The following is a 15,824-nucleotide window of genomic DNA, read 5'->3' on the forward strand; positions in this document are numbered from 1 at the left end:
TCCAATCTGGATGCCCTTTATTTCCTTCTCTTCTCTGATTGCTCTGGCTAGTACTTCCAACACTATGTTGAATAGGAGTGGTGAGAGTGGGCATCCTTGTCTAGTTCCTGTTCTTAAAGGAAAAGCTTTTTCAAACAGGAATTGACACCGATTCTTTACAAACTATTCCAAAAGATTGAAACGGACGCAAATCTCCCAAACTCATTCTATGAAGCAAACATCATCCTGATATCAAAACCAGGTAAAGATATAACCAAAAAAGAAAACTACAGGCCAATATCCCTGATGAATATAGATGCAAAAATCCTCACTAAATTACTAGCAAACAGAATACAGCAACACATACGAAAAATTATTCATCACGATCAAGTGGGATTCATCCCAGGGATGCAAGGTTGGTTCAACATACGCAAATCAATAAATGTGATACACCATATTAATAAACTCAAACACAAGGACCATATGATCATCTCTATAGATGCTGAAAAAGCATTTGATAAAGTTCAGCACTCATTCATGACAAAGACCCTCTATAAGTTAGGTATAGAGGGAAAGTATCTCAACATAATTAAAGCCATATATGCCAAACCCACAGCCAATATCATCCTGAATGGGGAAAAGCTGAAAGCTTTTCCCTCATTTCTGATGGACAGATTTTCCAGGTATAGTACTCTCGGTTTTCAGTTTTTTTCTTTCAATACTTTCAAGATATTATTTCACTCTATCCTGGCCTGCAAGGTTTCTGTTGATGAATGCACTGATATTCTCATTCAGGTTCTCTTGTATGTAAGATGCCCTTTTTTCCTCTTGCCACTTTCACAAGCTTGGATTTTGACTGAGAGTATACCCAGAGGAATGGAATCATCAAGTCGAAGGTATACCTGTTCTCTAATGTTCATTGCAGCACTCTTTACAATAGCTAAGAGTTGGAACCAGCCCAAATGTCCATCATCAAATGAGTGGATACAGAAATTGTGGTATATCTACACAATGGAATATTACTCTGCTATAAAAATGAATGAAATACTGCCATTTGCAGAGACATGGATGGGCCTAGAGAGAATTATATTAAGTGAAATAAGTCAGGCACGGAAGGAGAAGTATCACATGTTCTCACTTATTTGTGGGAGCTAAAGATAAATAAATAAATACACAAATAAACTGGGTGGGGGAGAGAAGAAGAAACAACAATTATGATTCCTTGAAGTTGTTATGACAAATGAACAGATATGAGGTTGTTGGGAGGGAGGGGGGTGAAGAAGGTTGGAGGGAGGTTTCGGTAATGGGCCATAATAATCAACCACATTGTATATCGACAAAATAAAAAAATAAAATAAAATAAAGGATTTTGAAATTTGATAGTTTGATTTTAATGTTTCTTGGTGAAATTCTTGGTTAAATTTGACTGAAGACCTTTGAGCTTCATTTGTCTGGATGTTTACATCTATCCCTAAACCTTTATTTTTTTTACATTGTGTTCATTTTTTTCTCTCTCTTCTCCTTTTGAAAATTTGTTATGTGAATATTAGCTTCTTGATGGTGTCACATAGATCCCATAGGCTTTTGTCATTTCTTTTTATTCTTTTCTTTATCCTCTTACTGGATCATTTAAAATAATCTGTCTTCGAGTTTGCCTATTCTTTTTTCTGCTTGAGCTTTTGTTCAGTCATTGCATTCTTCAGCTCCATAATTTCTGTTCAATTTTTTTATGTTTTGTATGTATATTTTTTGAGCTTCTCATTTTGTTCTTGTATTGTTTTCTGATATTCCTAAATTATTTTTCTCTGCCATCTTGTAGTTTGCTGAGCTTTTTTAGAACAATTATTTTTTTATTCTGTTTTCTGGCAATTTGTGGACCTCTAACTTTGGGATTGGTTATAAGAAGTTTATTATGTTCCTTAGTGGTGTCATATTTTCCTGATTTTTCATGATCCTATAATCTTGCAAAGATATCTGTGCATTTGAAGAAGTCACCTCTTCCAGGCCTTATGGACTGGCTTTGGTAAGGAAATACCTTCATCTGTACCTGTGAATGTGGGGCAGGGGTTCAGCGTCTTGTCCACTCAGGCTACTGGGGTCCATGATATCAGAAACTTCGTGGTTCTTGGTGGCAAGAGGAGTGGAATGTTCATGGTGGCTGCTAGGACTGCTAATGCCCTCAGGAGTGCCTCTGGGCCCAATAACAAGGAGCCAAGGAAGGCAACAGTGAGGGCCAGAACTGGAGGCAAGCAAACGCTCAGCTGTGGGGCCGCTGCAGACATGTGCATGGTGGTAGGGGCTGGCTATGAGCTTGTGCATGATGGTGAGGACCATGGCCAGAGACAGTGGCTGGGACTGACTGCAGGAACACCTCTGGTGGGGGAGGGTGGTAGCATGTATTGCATGGATGAAGGGACCAGCTGAAGGCTGGAGACAGGGGTTTGGATACCTTTGTGTGCTGGGGCAGCTTTGGACCCAAGGTGGAGGTGTGCATGCTCATGCAGTTGCAGGGGTAAGTTGTGGGTGCAAGCATGGTTGGGGAGGAACAGGAAAATTTTGCCAGGACCTTGGTGGTGAAAGCTGCAGGAAGTCCTCTACAGCTGTGCTGGCTGTTGGTTTCCTTGGCAGCAGAAGCTGCTGGATTCCTCAATGGAACAAATTACTGGGGTCCCTAAGAGTGAACACTTGGGGGCCACAGCTGTAAAAGCTGTTGGCAGTTGATAGCAGCCACAAGGGTGCTGAGTTCCTTAGCAGAGAAGTCTGCAGTCGTCCTGTGCAGAGCAGGCCACTGGACATTTCAGTGAGTCTTGCCACATGGCTGATACTAGTGGCCTTCATCACTCCTCGTTGTTCCCAGTTTTCTCCAGATGTCGCAGCTGTGCCAGTCTCCCTGGTGATCTGGGTGGAGTGGACACTGCCCTGAATGGCTGGGGAAGCTGGTTGTTCACTCTCCTTTTCATTTCTCAAGAGGAGGACTGGAGAGCAATGGAGAGCAACTGCACTCTAAGCAGCACTGGCCTGGAGGATGGAGTATGCAAGCAAAATCAGACTGTGCTTTCTTCTCTTTCTTCATGGTTATTCTAGTGTGTTGTCTTCTTCTGTGTTGGGGTAGCTTTCTAAATGGACTCCTGAGCTCTTCCAGAATTATTTTCTTTCATGGATAGCTGCCATATTGTTGCTCTTTGTAGAGAAATAAAAGCTGGAATTTCCTACTGTGACATCTTGCTAATGTCACTCTCCCACAGCTAAGTGTCTAATGGTTTGGGTTTTTACATTATTGTGGAAGGAGAGACATCTTAAAGGTTCAACATTTATGTCAATGCTCTCCAATCCATGTAACCTCTGGGTATGGTATGAAGTGATTATGGTGAGAGGAACCCATATTTGTCTAGTTTCACATAATTTTCCATCTTCCCTTTGTACAAGAAACTTCTTTCAAATAATAGGATTTATGTTTTAAAAATGAGTGAACATATGAATCCTGAATGCTTTTACTTATTTTTTAATTTCCTTACCACCTTGGATTGCCATGTTAGCTATTGAAATGTTTACTCTTAGTAACATAGCAAAATTATTTTTGTTGGCCAGAGAGTGCAAAATTCATGGTGAATACTGAATCACTTGAAAATATTGAGTAATATTGGCCAATCTTTCCAGAAATCTGCTTAACGGAGATGCCAAGCCATTCATTGCAGCTGACATATTTTTTGAGGATGTCGTAGCACGTGATAATGGCTTGAATAGGGTACCTATCTACAAAGTCCTAAAACCCTGGTGAGAGGAATGTAGACACATTGTTAAAAATATACATAAATAACTCGCTTAAAAATGTGATGATTGTACCATGTGTTTTTTTCTTTTCCTTTAATATTTATTTTATTTACTTTTAAAATTAATACATTTTATTTTTTAAGAGAAGTTCTAGGTTTACAGAAAAATTGAACAGAAAGTACAGAGTTCCCATATAGTCCATCCCTCCTCCCCAAACTTCAATTTCCATTATGATTAACAACTTTTATTGGTGTGCAACATTTGTTATAATTGATAAACTAATATTGATACATTATTATTGACTAAAATTCATAGATTATATTAGGTCTCACTCGTTGCGTTGTACAGTGTTTTGGGTTTTAACAAATGTATAATGACACTTATCTGTCATTACAGTATCATACCAAATAGTTTCACTTCCCTAAAAATCCCTATTTCTCCACCTATTCATCTCTCCTTCCTTCCCCCTGAATCCCTCGCAACCATTAATCTTTTTCCCGACCCCACCCATAGCTCCGTCTCTTCAAGAATGTCATATAGTTGGAATCATATAGTTTGTAGCCTTTTTGGATTGTCTTCTTTCACTTAGCAATACGCATGTAAGTGTCCTCCATGTCTTTTCATGGCTTGATTTCACGGGCTTATTTCTTTTTAGCGTTGAATAATATGTCATTGTATGGATTATCATAATTTATTTATAATTCACCTCCTAGGGGACTTGTTTTCTCCAATTTTTAGCAATTATGAATAAAGCTTTTATAAACATCCATGTTCAATCTTTTGTGTGGACTAAGTTTTCACCTCATTTGAATAAAAACCAAGGAATATGATTGTTAGATCATATGGTAAGAGTATATTTCATTTTGTGAAAAGCTGCAAACAAAACAGTCTTCCAAAGTGGCTGTAGCATTTTTCATTCTCACCAGCAATGAATGAAAGTTTCCTGTTAGTACACATCTTTGCCAGCATTCAGTGTTGTCGGTGTTTTAGATTCTAACCATTCTAATAGGTGGGTAGAGGCATCTATCTCATTGTTGTTTTAATTTGCAATTCCCTAATGACATACGGTATTAAGCATCTTTTCATAGATTACTCACCACACAGTTTTAATTCCTGTGAAGAGTACTCCTGATAATTTTTTAGAGGGACTATTACAAGACTTGAGTGGTTCTGAGGAATCAGTATGGCTTCCTGAGTAAAGCTTCTTAGTTACTTCCTAAGGAAAATAGTTGTATTTAGCAGCTATGTCAAGTTAATCTGACACATGCAGTACAGTTTTTAGAAATATCAGACTCAATTTCATATCACCAGACTTAGCTTTCAGTCTATGCTTTTTTATGATAAATGCAGTAGCTGCAAATAGCTGGCCGTGATAATATGATGACTGCCTCTCAAAGCAATGAAGGGATTTCAATACGAATGGCACCCTTTATGAGTTGGTAATTCACTTGGATAACTTGTGAGTGATCTTTCTGCTCATTTCCCTACTAGTGTCAGTTTCATGTAAGTATATCAGGACTGAAAATGTGTGACTTTGACCTCAGTGAAGAAAGAGACTTGTGCTCAGAGAACTGAAAACCAGCATACTGAGTCTGTAGCCTCAGTTTCCCAAGTAGCTATAATGATCTCAAAATGTTATAAATGAGATTGTAACTGAAAAACAGTCAATTTCTGTATTAAAGTTTAATTTGGACATCTTGCCTCCCTGAGGGAAGGTATGACACATTTGAACAGGTTTCTCTGGGAAACTGAATAATTTTATTTCCTAGAGATCTTAAGAATGAGGTTAAACTATTCTGGCAGAGTTTAAATGCTCTCTGACTTAGGTTAAAAGCAAATCAAGGTCACTTTCTTCCTTGTGATTCTTTTAAAGTAGCTTTTAATTTGAATGTCACTATTGTGTACTGTATTTAAATAGCAGAGTTAATAACTTCTTGATTATCTTGAGGATTATTCAAAAACATGAGGATAAACAGGAGTAAAAGAGGATTGGAGATCATCTTTCAATCCCATGAAACACCTGACGTGGTTTATCCTTCTAGCATAGCAAAAGGCTCTTAAGATATTTTGGGCAGGCCATTGTCTTTAAAAACAAAAACAAAAACAAAAAAAACCCCACCTTCCCCTGTCAGAATAAATCACAACATACTAATCTCCACATGCATTTAAAAAGGAAGCTAAATTATGAGAGATTGTTTCATATACCAGATTACTCCAAATATATTGCATCTTTCTTAAATGAGAGGAGAAAAATGAATCAAATATCAAGAAAGGAAATTGTTTTCTTTTACTACACTTCTTCTCTCTTCTAAGGAGATAATTAAATACAGCTTAAGAGGTAAGCATGTGAGTGAGAGGAGGACAAAGTGATTTTAAAGGCCAGAAGATTCATCTGCTGAAGGCACAGTATCAATAAAATGCTGACTTGTATTTTATATTATTATGATTGCTGAAATGACCTAAAAAAGACACAAAATGTGAAAACAGACTGTTCTCTGCTACTACTGAAATGATAGCCTGATGCATTTTGGTAAATGAAATTTTTTTTTTTTTTTTTTTTGTCGTTTTTTCGTGACCGGCACTCAGCCAATGAGTGCACTGGTCAGTCCTATATAGGATCCGAACCCGCGGCGGGAGCGTCGCCGCGCTCCCAGCGCAGCACTCTACTAAGTGCGCCACGGGCTCGGCCTGGTAAATGAAATTTTATTGGAGTGATTGTGTTGTTATTTTAACTAGATTCTCCCTCCCACACCTTCTATTTTTGTCTTCAGAAAAATTATCATCCTTTTTTTTTAAGGATATGATGGTATTGGATGGGGTTGGGGTATGAATTTCAATAATAGTACAAATGTATGCAGTAAGAGCAGTTTAAAATATAACTGGTAATTATTTTTTTTTTAAAAACTTAATTTATGAAAAGTGACTATAGAAGAATCATAAATATAAGCTATGTACAGACACATTTTCAAATTTCTCACAGGTAACTAAGGTGATTTTTGCACCCAAGATCTTGAATAAAAACACACACATGTACAAGCACAAACACACACACATAGAGGAAAGAAATAAGCAAGGAAATTCTTTGCAATAGTTGGCTTCATGAGTACAACTGCTCTCCTGTTCCAGTAGCTATTGCTCGCCAAATAAAACATCACTGTTCCACTAGGAACTGGCTAGCTAAACAGAAAGTGCAATGAATTCTCTGCTGTTGAATATACGGACTTCTCCATGAAGTCCCTTGTGTCAAAAGTTGTTATAGAGGCTTTTTTGTTGTTTGGGACATTCCCAGGACTGGTTTCTCAGTGTTATGTAAATGACAGATGACTAGAAAAAATATTGGCATAGGTAAATAAGGAAATCAGTTTCCTAGTGAAAGGATCCAAACAGGTTCAACAGCCATCTGAATGCAGCTTCTTCATATCTAAGAGAAGATGCTTGTATTTTTAGTGAATTTGGATGTTATTTTTTTAAGCAGTGTGAATTTGCATATGTGGTTCTTAAAGGAAGGGAGCGGAGTCCAGAAACTTACTTATTCTTAAGTGGACCAGACTTAATTTTATTTTTACCTACAAATAAATGGTTGAGAATTTTGTGACCAGGTGAAACAACATGGCAGATAGTTTTTGTATTTATCTCTTTCTGTTGGTAGCTCTTTTTACAATTAATTCTATAAAGTATTAGTCATAGCATAAAGATTCATTAGTTCTTTTTATTTTTTTGCAAATGTTGTCCAAGCTCTTTTCTGTAAGGATTTCAAATGTACTTTTTATGCACTATATCCAATAATTTTATTTAGATTTGTCAAATATTCCAAATATGCACAAAAACAGAAAATACGGAGTTATATATACACACTACCTGTATCAAACAAATGTTAACATAAAATGTATATTGTATTTCTTAAATGGTTGGAATATAAAGTAAAAAAAAAAAAAACTTCAACAAAGTTCCCCTTGTTTTTTATACCTAATCCCAATTCCAGGAAAGAAGGTGAAATTAAAAACATAGACACCTTTCAATGAGAATGACACTTAAGCACACAAGAATGAATTACCACAAATCTTAAAATGGTGTGAACGGTAAGCAGAGTATAGAAAACTTTGTATTAGGAATTTCTTTCAGCTGAAAAAATCTAATATGTAGGTGAGTAAAAGGATTAACTCGTAGATTTGTTTTGCAAAACAAAATGTGGAAACTTAAATATGCTTCCCACATTGTCTTCTAATTAGAACTCAGGGACTTGGTTTTCTGGTCCAGATTTTGTATTTGTTGCTCCGAATAAGTTAATACAAATAAATAAGGAGGGCTCCGTATTTAAGAGTTTGTTAGTAGGGAGAACCCACTAATGTCATAGGATTTGATAACGGAGACTGAGAAACTCCCAGTCATCTTTTTTGGTTTTTCTCTAAAGAGTGTCTTTAATGCCCACATAAAGAGACTCACCCCATTTTGTTACTGCTGCTTTTTGATGTTTCGAACACATGTTCTCTAGTTTATCTGCTTTTGACTATGAATGACTTGAACTTTTTACTAATATCAAGTCCATCTTCAAACCTAAAAGACATGACACCATTGCTGAAAATATTTAAAAGGATATGGTCACCAAAGAAAAGGTTTCAGAATGTTTTGGACAACAGGGCATAGCATATTTGGAATACATACATAGACACACATGGACACACACATATATTTAGCTTTCTTCAATGATTAACTTGAAGAGGACATCACTTATTCACGCTTCCATTTGTTCGATGCACACGTAGGGAAATGAAGACACGGATGTATTTCCCAGTCGAATTCTATCGAAATTTGGCTAGACAAATTAAATGGCATGAGTTCATTAAGAAAAGTGTTCAAATGAACGTTCACGTGGGGTTCGGCTGCTCCTTGTCACAGCCTCTACTCCAGCCAGCAACTCGCCTCCTCGTCCTTCACAAGCTACTCTCTTTCCAGCCCTTTCGCCTTTGGGTGTATTTTACCTTGAAGCTGAAAAGTCTTTATACAAATCCTTCATAATCCCCCCACGAAAATTAAGTCACACTTTCTCCACAAAACCTCCCCCAGTTTCTCTGAGTGCCATTTACTTCTTTGTTATCTAAATTCCTTTAGGACAGGTAGCTCGCCTCATCCCACTGAGAACTAGTGGATTCAGTGTCGGAATCTTTCTGGATGTGAAGGGTGTGATTCAGCCTTTTCCCCTAAGGGGCTGTAAAGCCCAAAGACAGAGACTCTAAGTGGGGACCTTTCCATGTGCTCAGCCCCACTTCTACTCCTCTGCCTTGCTTTCCCTTCACCTGTCGCATATCCAGTAATGGTGGCTTAGAAATGAATATCTGTGCACTGGGAGGCCTTGAAAAATAGGATCCAGGAGACTGGGGACCTGAATAGAAAGTCTGCAACAGCTTAAAAAATGTAATCAATCAGAACTTTGCATTCAATATAAATTCTTATTAAAAATTTCAACTTAATTGAGCCATTTAAAAAAATATATATTGTTTTTATTTTCAGCTCTTACAACATTTTGCCTGTACGTAATTTGATGGCAAAACAATATATGACTAATAGGTGGGTCATAGTGAAGAAACAGACAAGAATTAATTTAGTAGATATTTATTGGAAACATTCTATGTGTCAAGTATTATGTTAGGTTCTGGAGTAGGTAAAATGAGGAGATACTAAAGTGACCTTCATGGAAATATGAGGGTCAGGGACTTGAAGAAGTCCACGGAGCCTGGCCCAGCATCATGAATCCCACTGGGTTGTTCCTTTCTCTGATGTCTTTTTGTACTTACCTCTTCCTATCCCCTAATTCTTGAATATTAGCACTCTTTGGCTGTTACTTGTAAAATTTGAGTTTGCAAGGTTAGCACTACTATGGTAATTCTATGTGCCATTCCTATGTGAAAAACAAGGTTTGAAAGGATGAATTGTTTTTGCCACCAAATACATGCGTGGAAAGATAAAAGAATCATGCGGCATACTGTTCAGTCAGACAAGGATTTTACCCAAATTTTATAGCAACTTTAGGTATTGCCTTATCCAGCAGTGAGCTGTAAATCTGGCAACTTCAGGGAGGAGGAGAATTCTCACTGGAAGCACAGAAATATGAGGACTTTGTGGCAGTGGAGACCCTTGTAGAATGTGGAAAGGTGGCAGGCCCACCAGGTGGAATTAGTCAGTACTCAACCAGTACAACCACATCTAGGGACCTTGATGGTGGGGGTCATGATTGCAACAAAGTTCCCCAGGAACACTTGGTGATGATGTATGGGCTGGGGTGATAAAAAGAGGACCCAACATCTAGCTGAACTGGAGAGAAGGCAGGTAGTGGAGGACTCCGCAAGAGACTCTGAGGACTCCACTGGTGAAACAGGAGAAAAACCAGACAGTGCGATGTCACAGACCCAGGACAAGACATAGGAAGAAACGAACAACTGCTGCTTCAAGATTAGGGAAGATAAGGCCAGTTGGAGTTAGGAGAGATAGACAAATCTGCAAATTTTAGCTTATAAATTTTCAATCACATTTTATAAATACACATGCCAATCTTATTAATAAATTATGCAATTTGGAAGAATCATCAACATTTTTCAGTCCCTTATATTACAATTTTAAAATTATTCTCAGAGAGTTGACTCTACTAAATCACCATTATCAAGACTTAAACTTCAAGCTGACTTTTTCCCAGAAGTACAACACAATATATTTATATTTATTTAACTTTATCCACATTCTCTCTTCCAACTTCCGATAGGGAAATATTGCCAAATTCACATTGCTGCGGAAGTTCTAACCTGGGATTATGAAGAAGCATAAAGCCCAGTGCTCCATAGTAGTTACAGAAGTGGGCCTGTGTCACTGTCCTACTCATTGGCTAACTGGGACCGACGGGATGAAAGAGGCAATGTTACCTCATATGATGTTTCGGGGACAAAGAGTATCCTCAAAAGTCTAATTTGCTCTTAAAGAGTTTGACTTACTCTGGAAATGATGAAACCAAATGCAGAACAAATAACTTCAGACTTCAACACATTTCTGCAAAAGTGTGTCCCTTGTGCTGGGTGTTTTCCCCGTACCCGTTCAGTGCCTCTCGAAATCCTCTGCACCGCTCTTCACTAGGGGATGTGGCATTTAGGAGCTTGTACCCAGGCTGGCGTCCATGGCTCCCTTGCCCCCTGGCTCTGCTTGTTTTGCTCAGTGGCAGGAGAGCAGAGGGAAAGAGGACAGTGACTTGAGGACATGCATCCTCTTGCCTCCTGCAGGGCTGTGTTTGATGCTTTGCTGTTTTCCTCACAGCTCCTCTGGTCAGACTCAGGTGACTGCACTCCCACCTTGCCCCTAATGCCCAAGTGTGGGATTTTCTCCCTGCTGAGGCCGGCCTCAGAGTGCACCCCTCTCCCTTGTTTTCTTGCCTTAATCCTCTCACACCTTTGTAAATTGTTCTTCATCCAACTTTCCTCAGTTTCCCCTGTTTATGGGATTCATCTACTTCCTGCCAGGACCCTGACAGCCAGAGTTGATCACACCATTTGGCTCATGGTAAGATAATTGAAAACTATCAACCACCCACCTTTTTGCTCCTGACAATTAGTTTATTTCAAGTCATCTAAGCTTCATTATCAGAAGATCTACATGAAATAATGTACTTTTCACGAGTCACTCCCTCAATTTCGTTTAATTAAGAAAAAAAAAAAGAACAGATATGAGGGCGATTTTTTTCTAACCTGATGGTTCTACAAAGCTTCAATTATCTTCTTTGAATCTCCTGAATATTCTCAACTTAATTTAGACTTAATTGTTCATGTAATTCCCGTGGGATTTAGGATTTCATTTAGGTACACGTGCATTTAGACATTCCCTCTTTTAAAATTTGAAATCTGAATTCTTAGTGTTTGTATGCTATACTCGCTACCCTGCAGCCTATGGTATTTGCTTAACGTCTTTTCCTTTTCCCTTTCCCCTGAGCACTGCATTTCCTGTCTCTTTCCTTTTTTCTCCGTCATAGCTTCTCTCATATGTATAACTTTTCCCACCTCTTGATTCTTCCTCGCGCTTTCAGAGATATTCTGGGTCAAATTTAGCTTATCTTTTTCGTTCAGTTTGGACTCTTTGAAAAAGGCACATAAAGAAATCTCTACAGACCACCCTCCTGTGGCACAAGATCTTACGGTATGAGTCCTGGGCTGAGGGAGGGAGAGCTCATAAACCACACATCCTTCAAAACGAAAATGACATATTCTGATTCTGTTTCTACCAGTGGTTGCTTAAGTTGGATACATACCTTTTATTTCCACATGTGTAAGTACTATAATTTTAGATTTCCTTCAGTTTTCAGCAGTTTGTTTTATACACAGTTATATGTGTTTATGATGTGTGTGACCCGCATTGCCTTTGACAACAAGGCAAGCTTCCAGAAAGGAAAGCTATAAATATATAATCAGCCTTCTCAGTAGCCCAGATTTGAGCCACAGAATGAAGAAAATAAATATGTTTTCATGATTATATGGATTATTAGGACCAAATATAAAATTTTGCTTATAGACTCCCACGGATTGCCCTGTACAATCTCACACAATGTTATCTTGGAATCTGTGGCTTCCATAATAACTGCGCATGATGTATTAATTCCTCAAGTGATGGAGATAAAACACTTTGGGGGATACCATTCATTCTTATTTTTAACAGACAGTTTGGGTTTTATTAATATACTTTGTGTTTCAGAAAGAGCAAAGGAAATAGAGGATGAAGTATTTTATCAAATGCAGATCTATGTTTTCCTTCCTAAGGAACCAGTGGAAATTGAGAGTTATATATAAAACACACAAGATCAAGTTAATATTATTTAAACACAACTGTTATATGAAAAATATTTATATTAGCTGCCCATGAAAAGGATAGCAAGGGTAGGCTGTTGTTGTTGAATATTTAAGTGAGACTCTAAGATTTCTGAAACTTGAATTGCTCTTTCAGTAAATTAAAATGCCACTTAGCATTATCATCAACACCAAATAACATTTCTTCACACCACACATGCCCAGATCTCTGTTGGAAGTTATCAAGCAAGGTCAAGGGAAATGACACACACCTTCAGGAGCACACAGTAGATGCTAAAGATCTGGACAAATGTCCACGAATGCAATGTATAGTGCCTGACAGAGTCTAGACATTTTGCCAACGTGTAGTGAAGTGAGCCTACACCATCAGGGATTTGCCATCCCCACAGGAATACATCAGGATTCAGTGCGAGACTGCACGGTAAGATATTTGTTTAGAAACACAGGGAATTATATATGACATTACATTGGTAAAAATTGGTACACCATAATGGAAGGTAATTTGGCACTATTTCTTAAAATTAAAAATACACATATTTTTTTGACACAGAAATTCACCTTGTAGGAATTTTTATCCTGCAGTTATACTCACACAGGGGCATTTATTAAATGAAACATTATGAAAAAAGAAAAGTTTATCATGACCTAATGTTCATCACTAGGATCTTGTCAAATAAACTATGCCGTGTCAGTACAATGGAATGGTATATAACTTTAAAAAAGAATGAGGAAATTTTGTATGCACAAATACGGAAAGATCTTCAAGTGAAAATAAGTAAGATATAGAGCAGTATGAAGAATATGCTTGGTTTCTTTCTTTCTTTTTTTCCCGAAGAAGGTAAAAAATGAAAAGTAATCTATACACACACATGCACACACACACCCCGCACATGTGTATATTGTGGCTGGGGACAGAGATGAGAAGGGACTTTCACTGTATAACTTTCATATTTTTAAAAAATTATAACTCATGAAAACATTACATATTAAGACACCTTTCAAAGTTTAAAATAGTGGTTTTAGGAAAACAATTAAGAAGAGATTCTATGTAGGTCATACCACAGATTTCTTTAACTTCGTGTTTTTTGATGTTTAAAAAATTTTCTTTAGAGTGAAATCTTTAAAATATCAGCTACCAAGTCTTGTTAGGGTTGCCACATCTTTTTTTCATTCCCATCTCCTGAAAACTCTTTATTTCTCCCATCCTAGCAATTTTTTTTCCTGCAATAACTTAAACAGATTGCTTCAATGAAACCCCCTTTGGAGTCGATTTCTGTGGTCAGTCATATAACCAGGATGATTAACGAGTTCCTTAAATTTACTACCAGCTTGATGAAGCAGCTCATTTTTTGTTTGCTTTGTGGTATTTTTTCAATTAATAATCAACTAATAAATATATATTAAACATCTGCTGTTTATATACTTGTACCCAAGACACACGCAGTAAGTCCACTTCAAAGGCAGCCTTTCCATTCTATCTGGGATTTCAGAGAATAATCAGTGATGATCACCCATGTCCTTTAAGTGGGTACAACCTTCACTAACCCAGGTGGTGTGTTTTCTCTTTCTGCACATGATACTGCTTATTTACCCTGCCTTTATGTGGCAGGCCTCTATGCCTCTGGATGCTTTACTCCATGAACCTTCTCTGGGCCGTGAAGAGGAAAATCTAAACCCAGTCGTGACAACACAAGCACAACAGAATATTTTGAAAGTTTAGTTACGTTTTCTGTGTCTGTTCCAATTATTTTATTAATTACATCCTACATTTTACATCCTAAATTTTAGAAGTAGTTCTGGGAGATGAAGGTGGCTGGATTGACGTGATAGTAGATTAGAATTCGCTTCTGGATGTCTGAAAGGAAAGAAAACTGAGAGCAAATCTCTGGAAGAAGAGTTTGGCAGATTTCCCCTGCCCCCCACAGAGGCTCCGTCTTGCCCTGTCCTTGCTTATGCTCAAGTCCACCCGCTGCTTTTCTACTCATTCCTGGAGTTCATTAGTATCAATTTAGTGTCTTACTACTTGGAACAAGTTATCATGAGTAGCAACTTTGAGATGTCACTCTATACTCAGCACTCTGAGTAGTTTCAGACTAAGAATTTTGGCCACAGAACTCACCTTTTGCGAATTTGTGTTTTACACTTTCCTGTGGTAAAAATAATTTGTTCCTTTCTATTCTTCGATTCTTTTTTCTGAACTAGTTACTTATCCATGACCAGGCATTGCTCTGACACCAAACTACCTTCATTTTTAGTATTTATCTTGCAAAGAGTTTTTGCAGGACATTTTAAAATCTAACTACATTAGGCCTACCAGCTGTCCCTTGTTTAACTGCTTATTTATAAACACCTTCTGCCCTCATCAAAGAGCTCTAGTAAGATTAGAACATAAGATCCCCACGAGAAAGGATTCGTCTCCAGCATTTATTACAGGGCCTGGCAGAGAGTGCACATTCAATAAATATTTGTTGAATGTATTAGTCAGACATGATTCCTCTTTATAGAAAGCATGTTCCATATTAAACAAATCACACTAGATTTTCTCTTATTGGGGGATAGAATTATTGAAGAAAGTTTATTTCCAAAAAGTATTTGAAAGAGTGGTACATTCATTTCCTAGGTTTGTCCTAACAAATTGCCACAAACTGGGTGGATTAAAGCAACAGAAATTCGTTCTTTCGAAGTTCTGGAGGCCAGAAGTCCAAAATCAAAGTGTCAGCAGGGACGCTCTCCCTGTGGAGGGTCTGGGGTAAAATTCCCACTTGCCTCTTCCATCTTCTGGCGGCTGTCAGCAATTGGCTTCCTTGGCTTATGGCTATATCACACCAGTCTCTGTCTCTGTCCTTATATTACCTTTTTCTCTGTGTGTTTTCATCTCTTCTGTCTCTTATAAGAACCATCATTGGATTTCTGGCTCACCTGGGTAATCCAAGATGATCTCAATCTCAAGATTCTTTATATCTGCAAAGACAATTTTTCCATAAAAGGTGACATTCAAAGATTCTAGGCATGGACATGGACACATTCCACTAAACAGGGTTTCTTTGGAAACAATATGCATGCTTGAATGAGCTACAATGAGAATTTGGAAATTATCAATGGACAGGTTAGTTGGTTTTTGATAAAGTCATGAGAGGGCCCCTAGCAAGGTGCAGACTTGAGGACTACTCCACAAATGGCGAAGACAAGAGAATGCCCCAAAGAGTTGGTGTACAAGGTGGACAAGAGCAGTTTGCCTTA

Source organism: Cynocephalus volans, chromosome 14 (genome assembly GCF_027409185.1).
Source record: "Cynocephalus volans isolate mCynVol1 chromosome 14, mCynVol1.pri, whole genome shotgun sequence".
Taxonomy (NCBI): domain Eukaryota; kingdom Metazoa; phylum Chordata; class Mammalia; order Dermoptera; family Cynocephalidae; genus Cynocephalus; species Cynocephalus volans.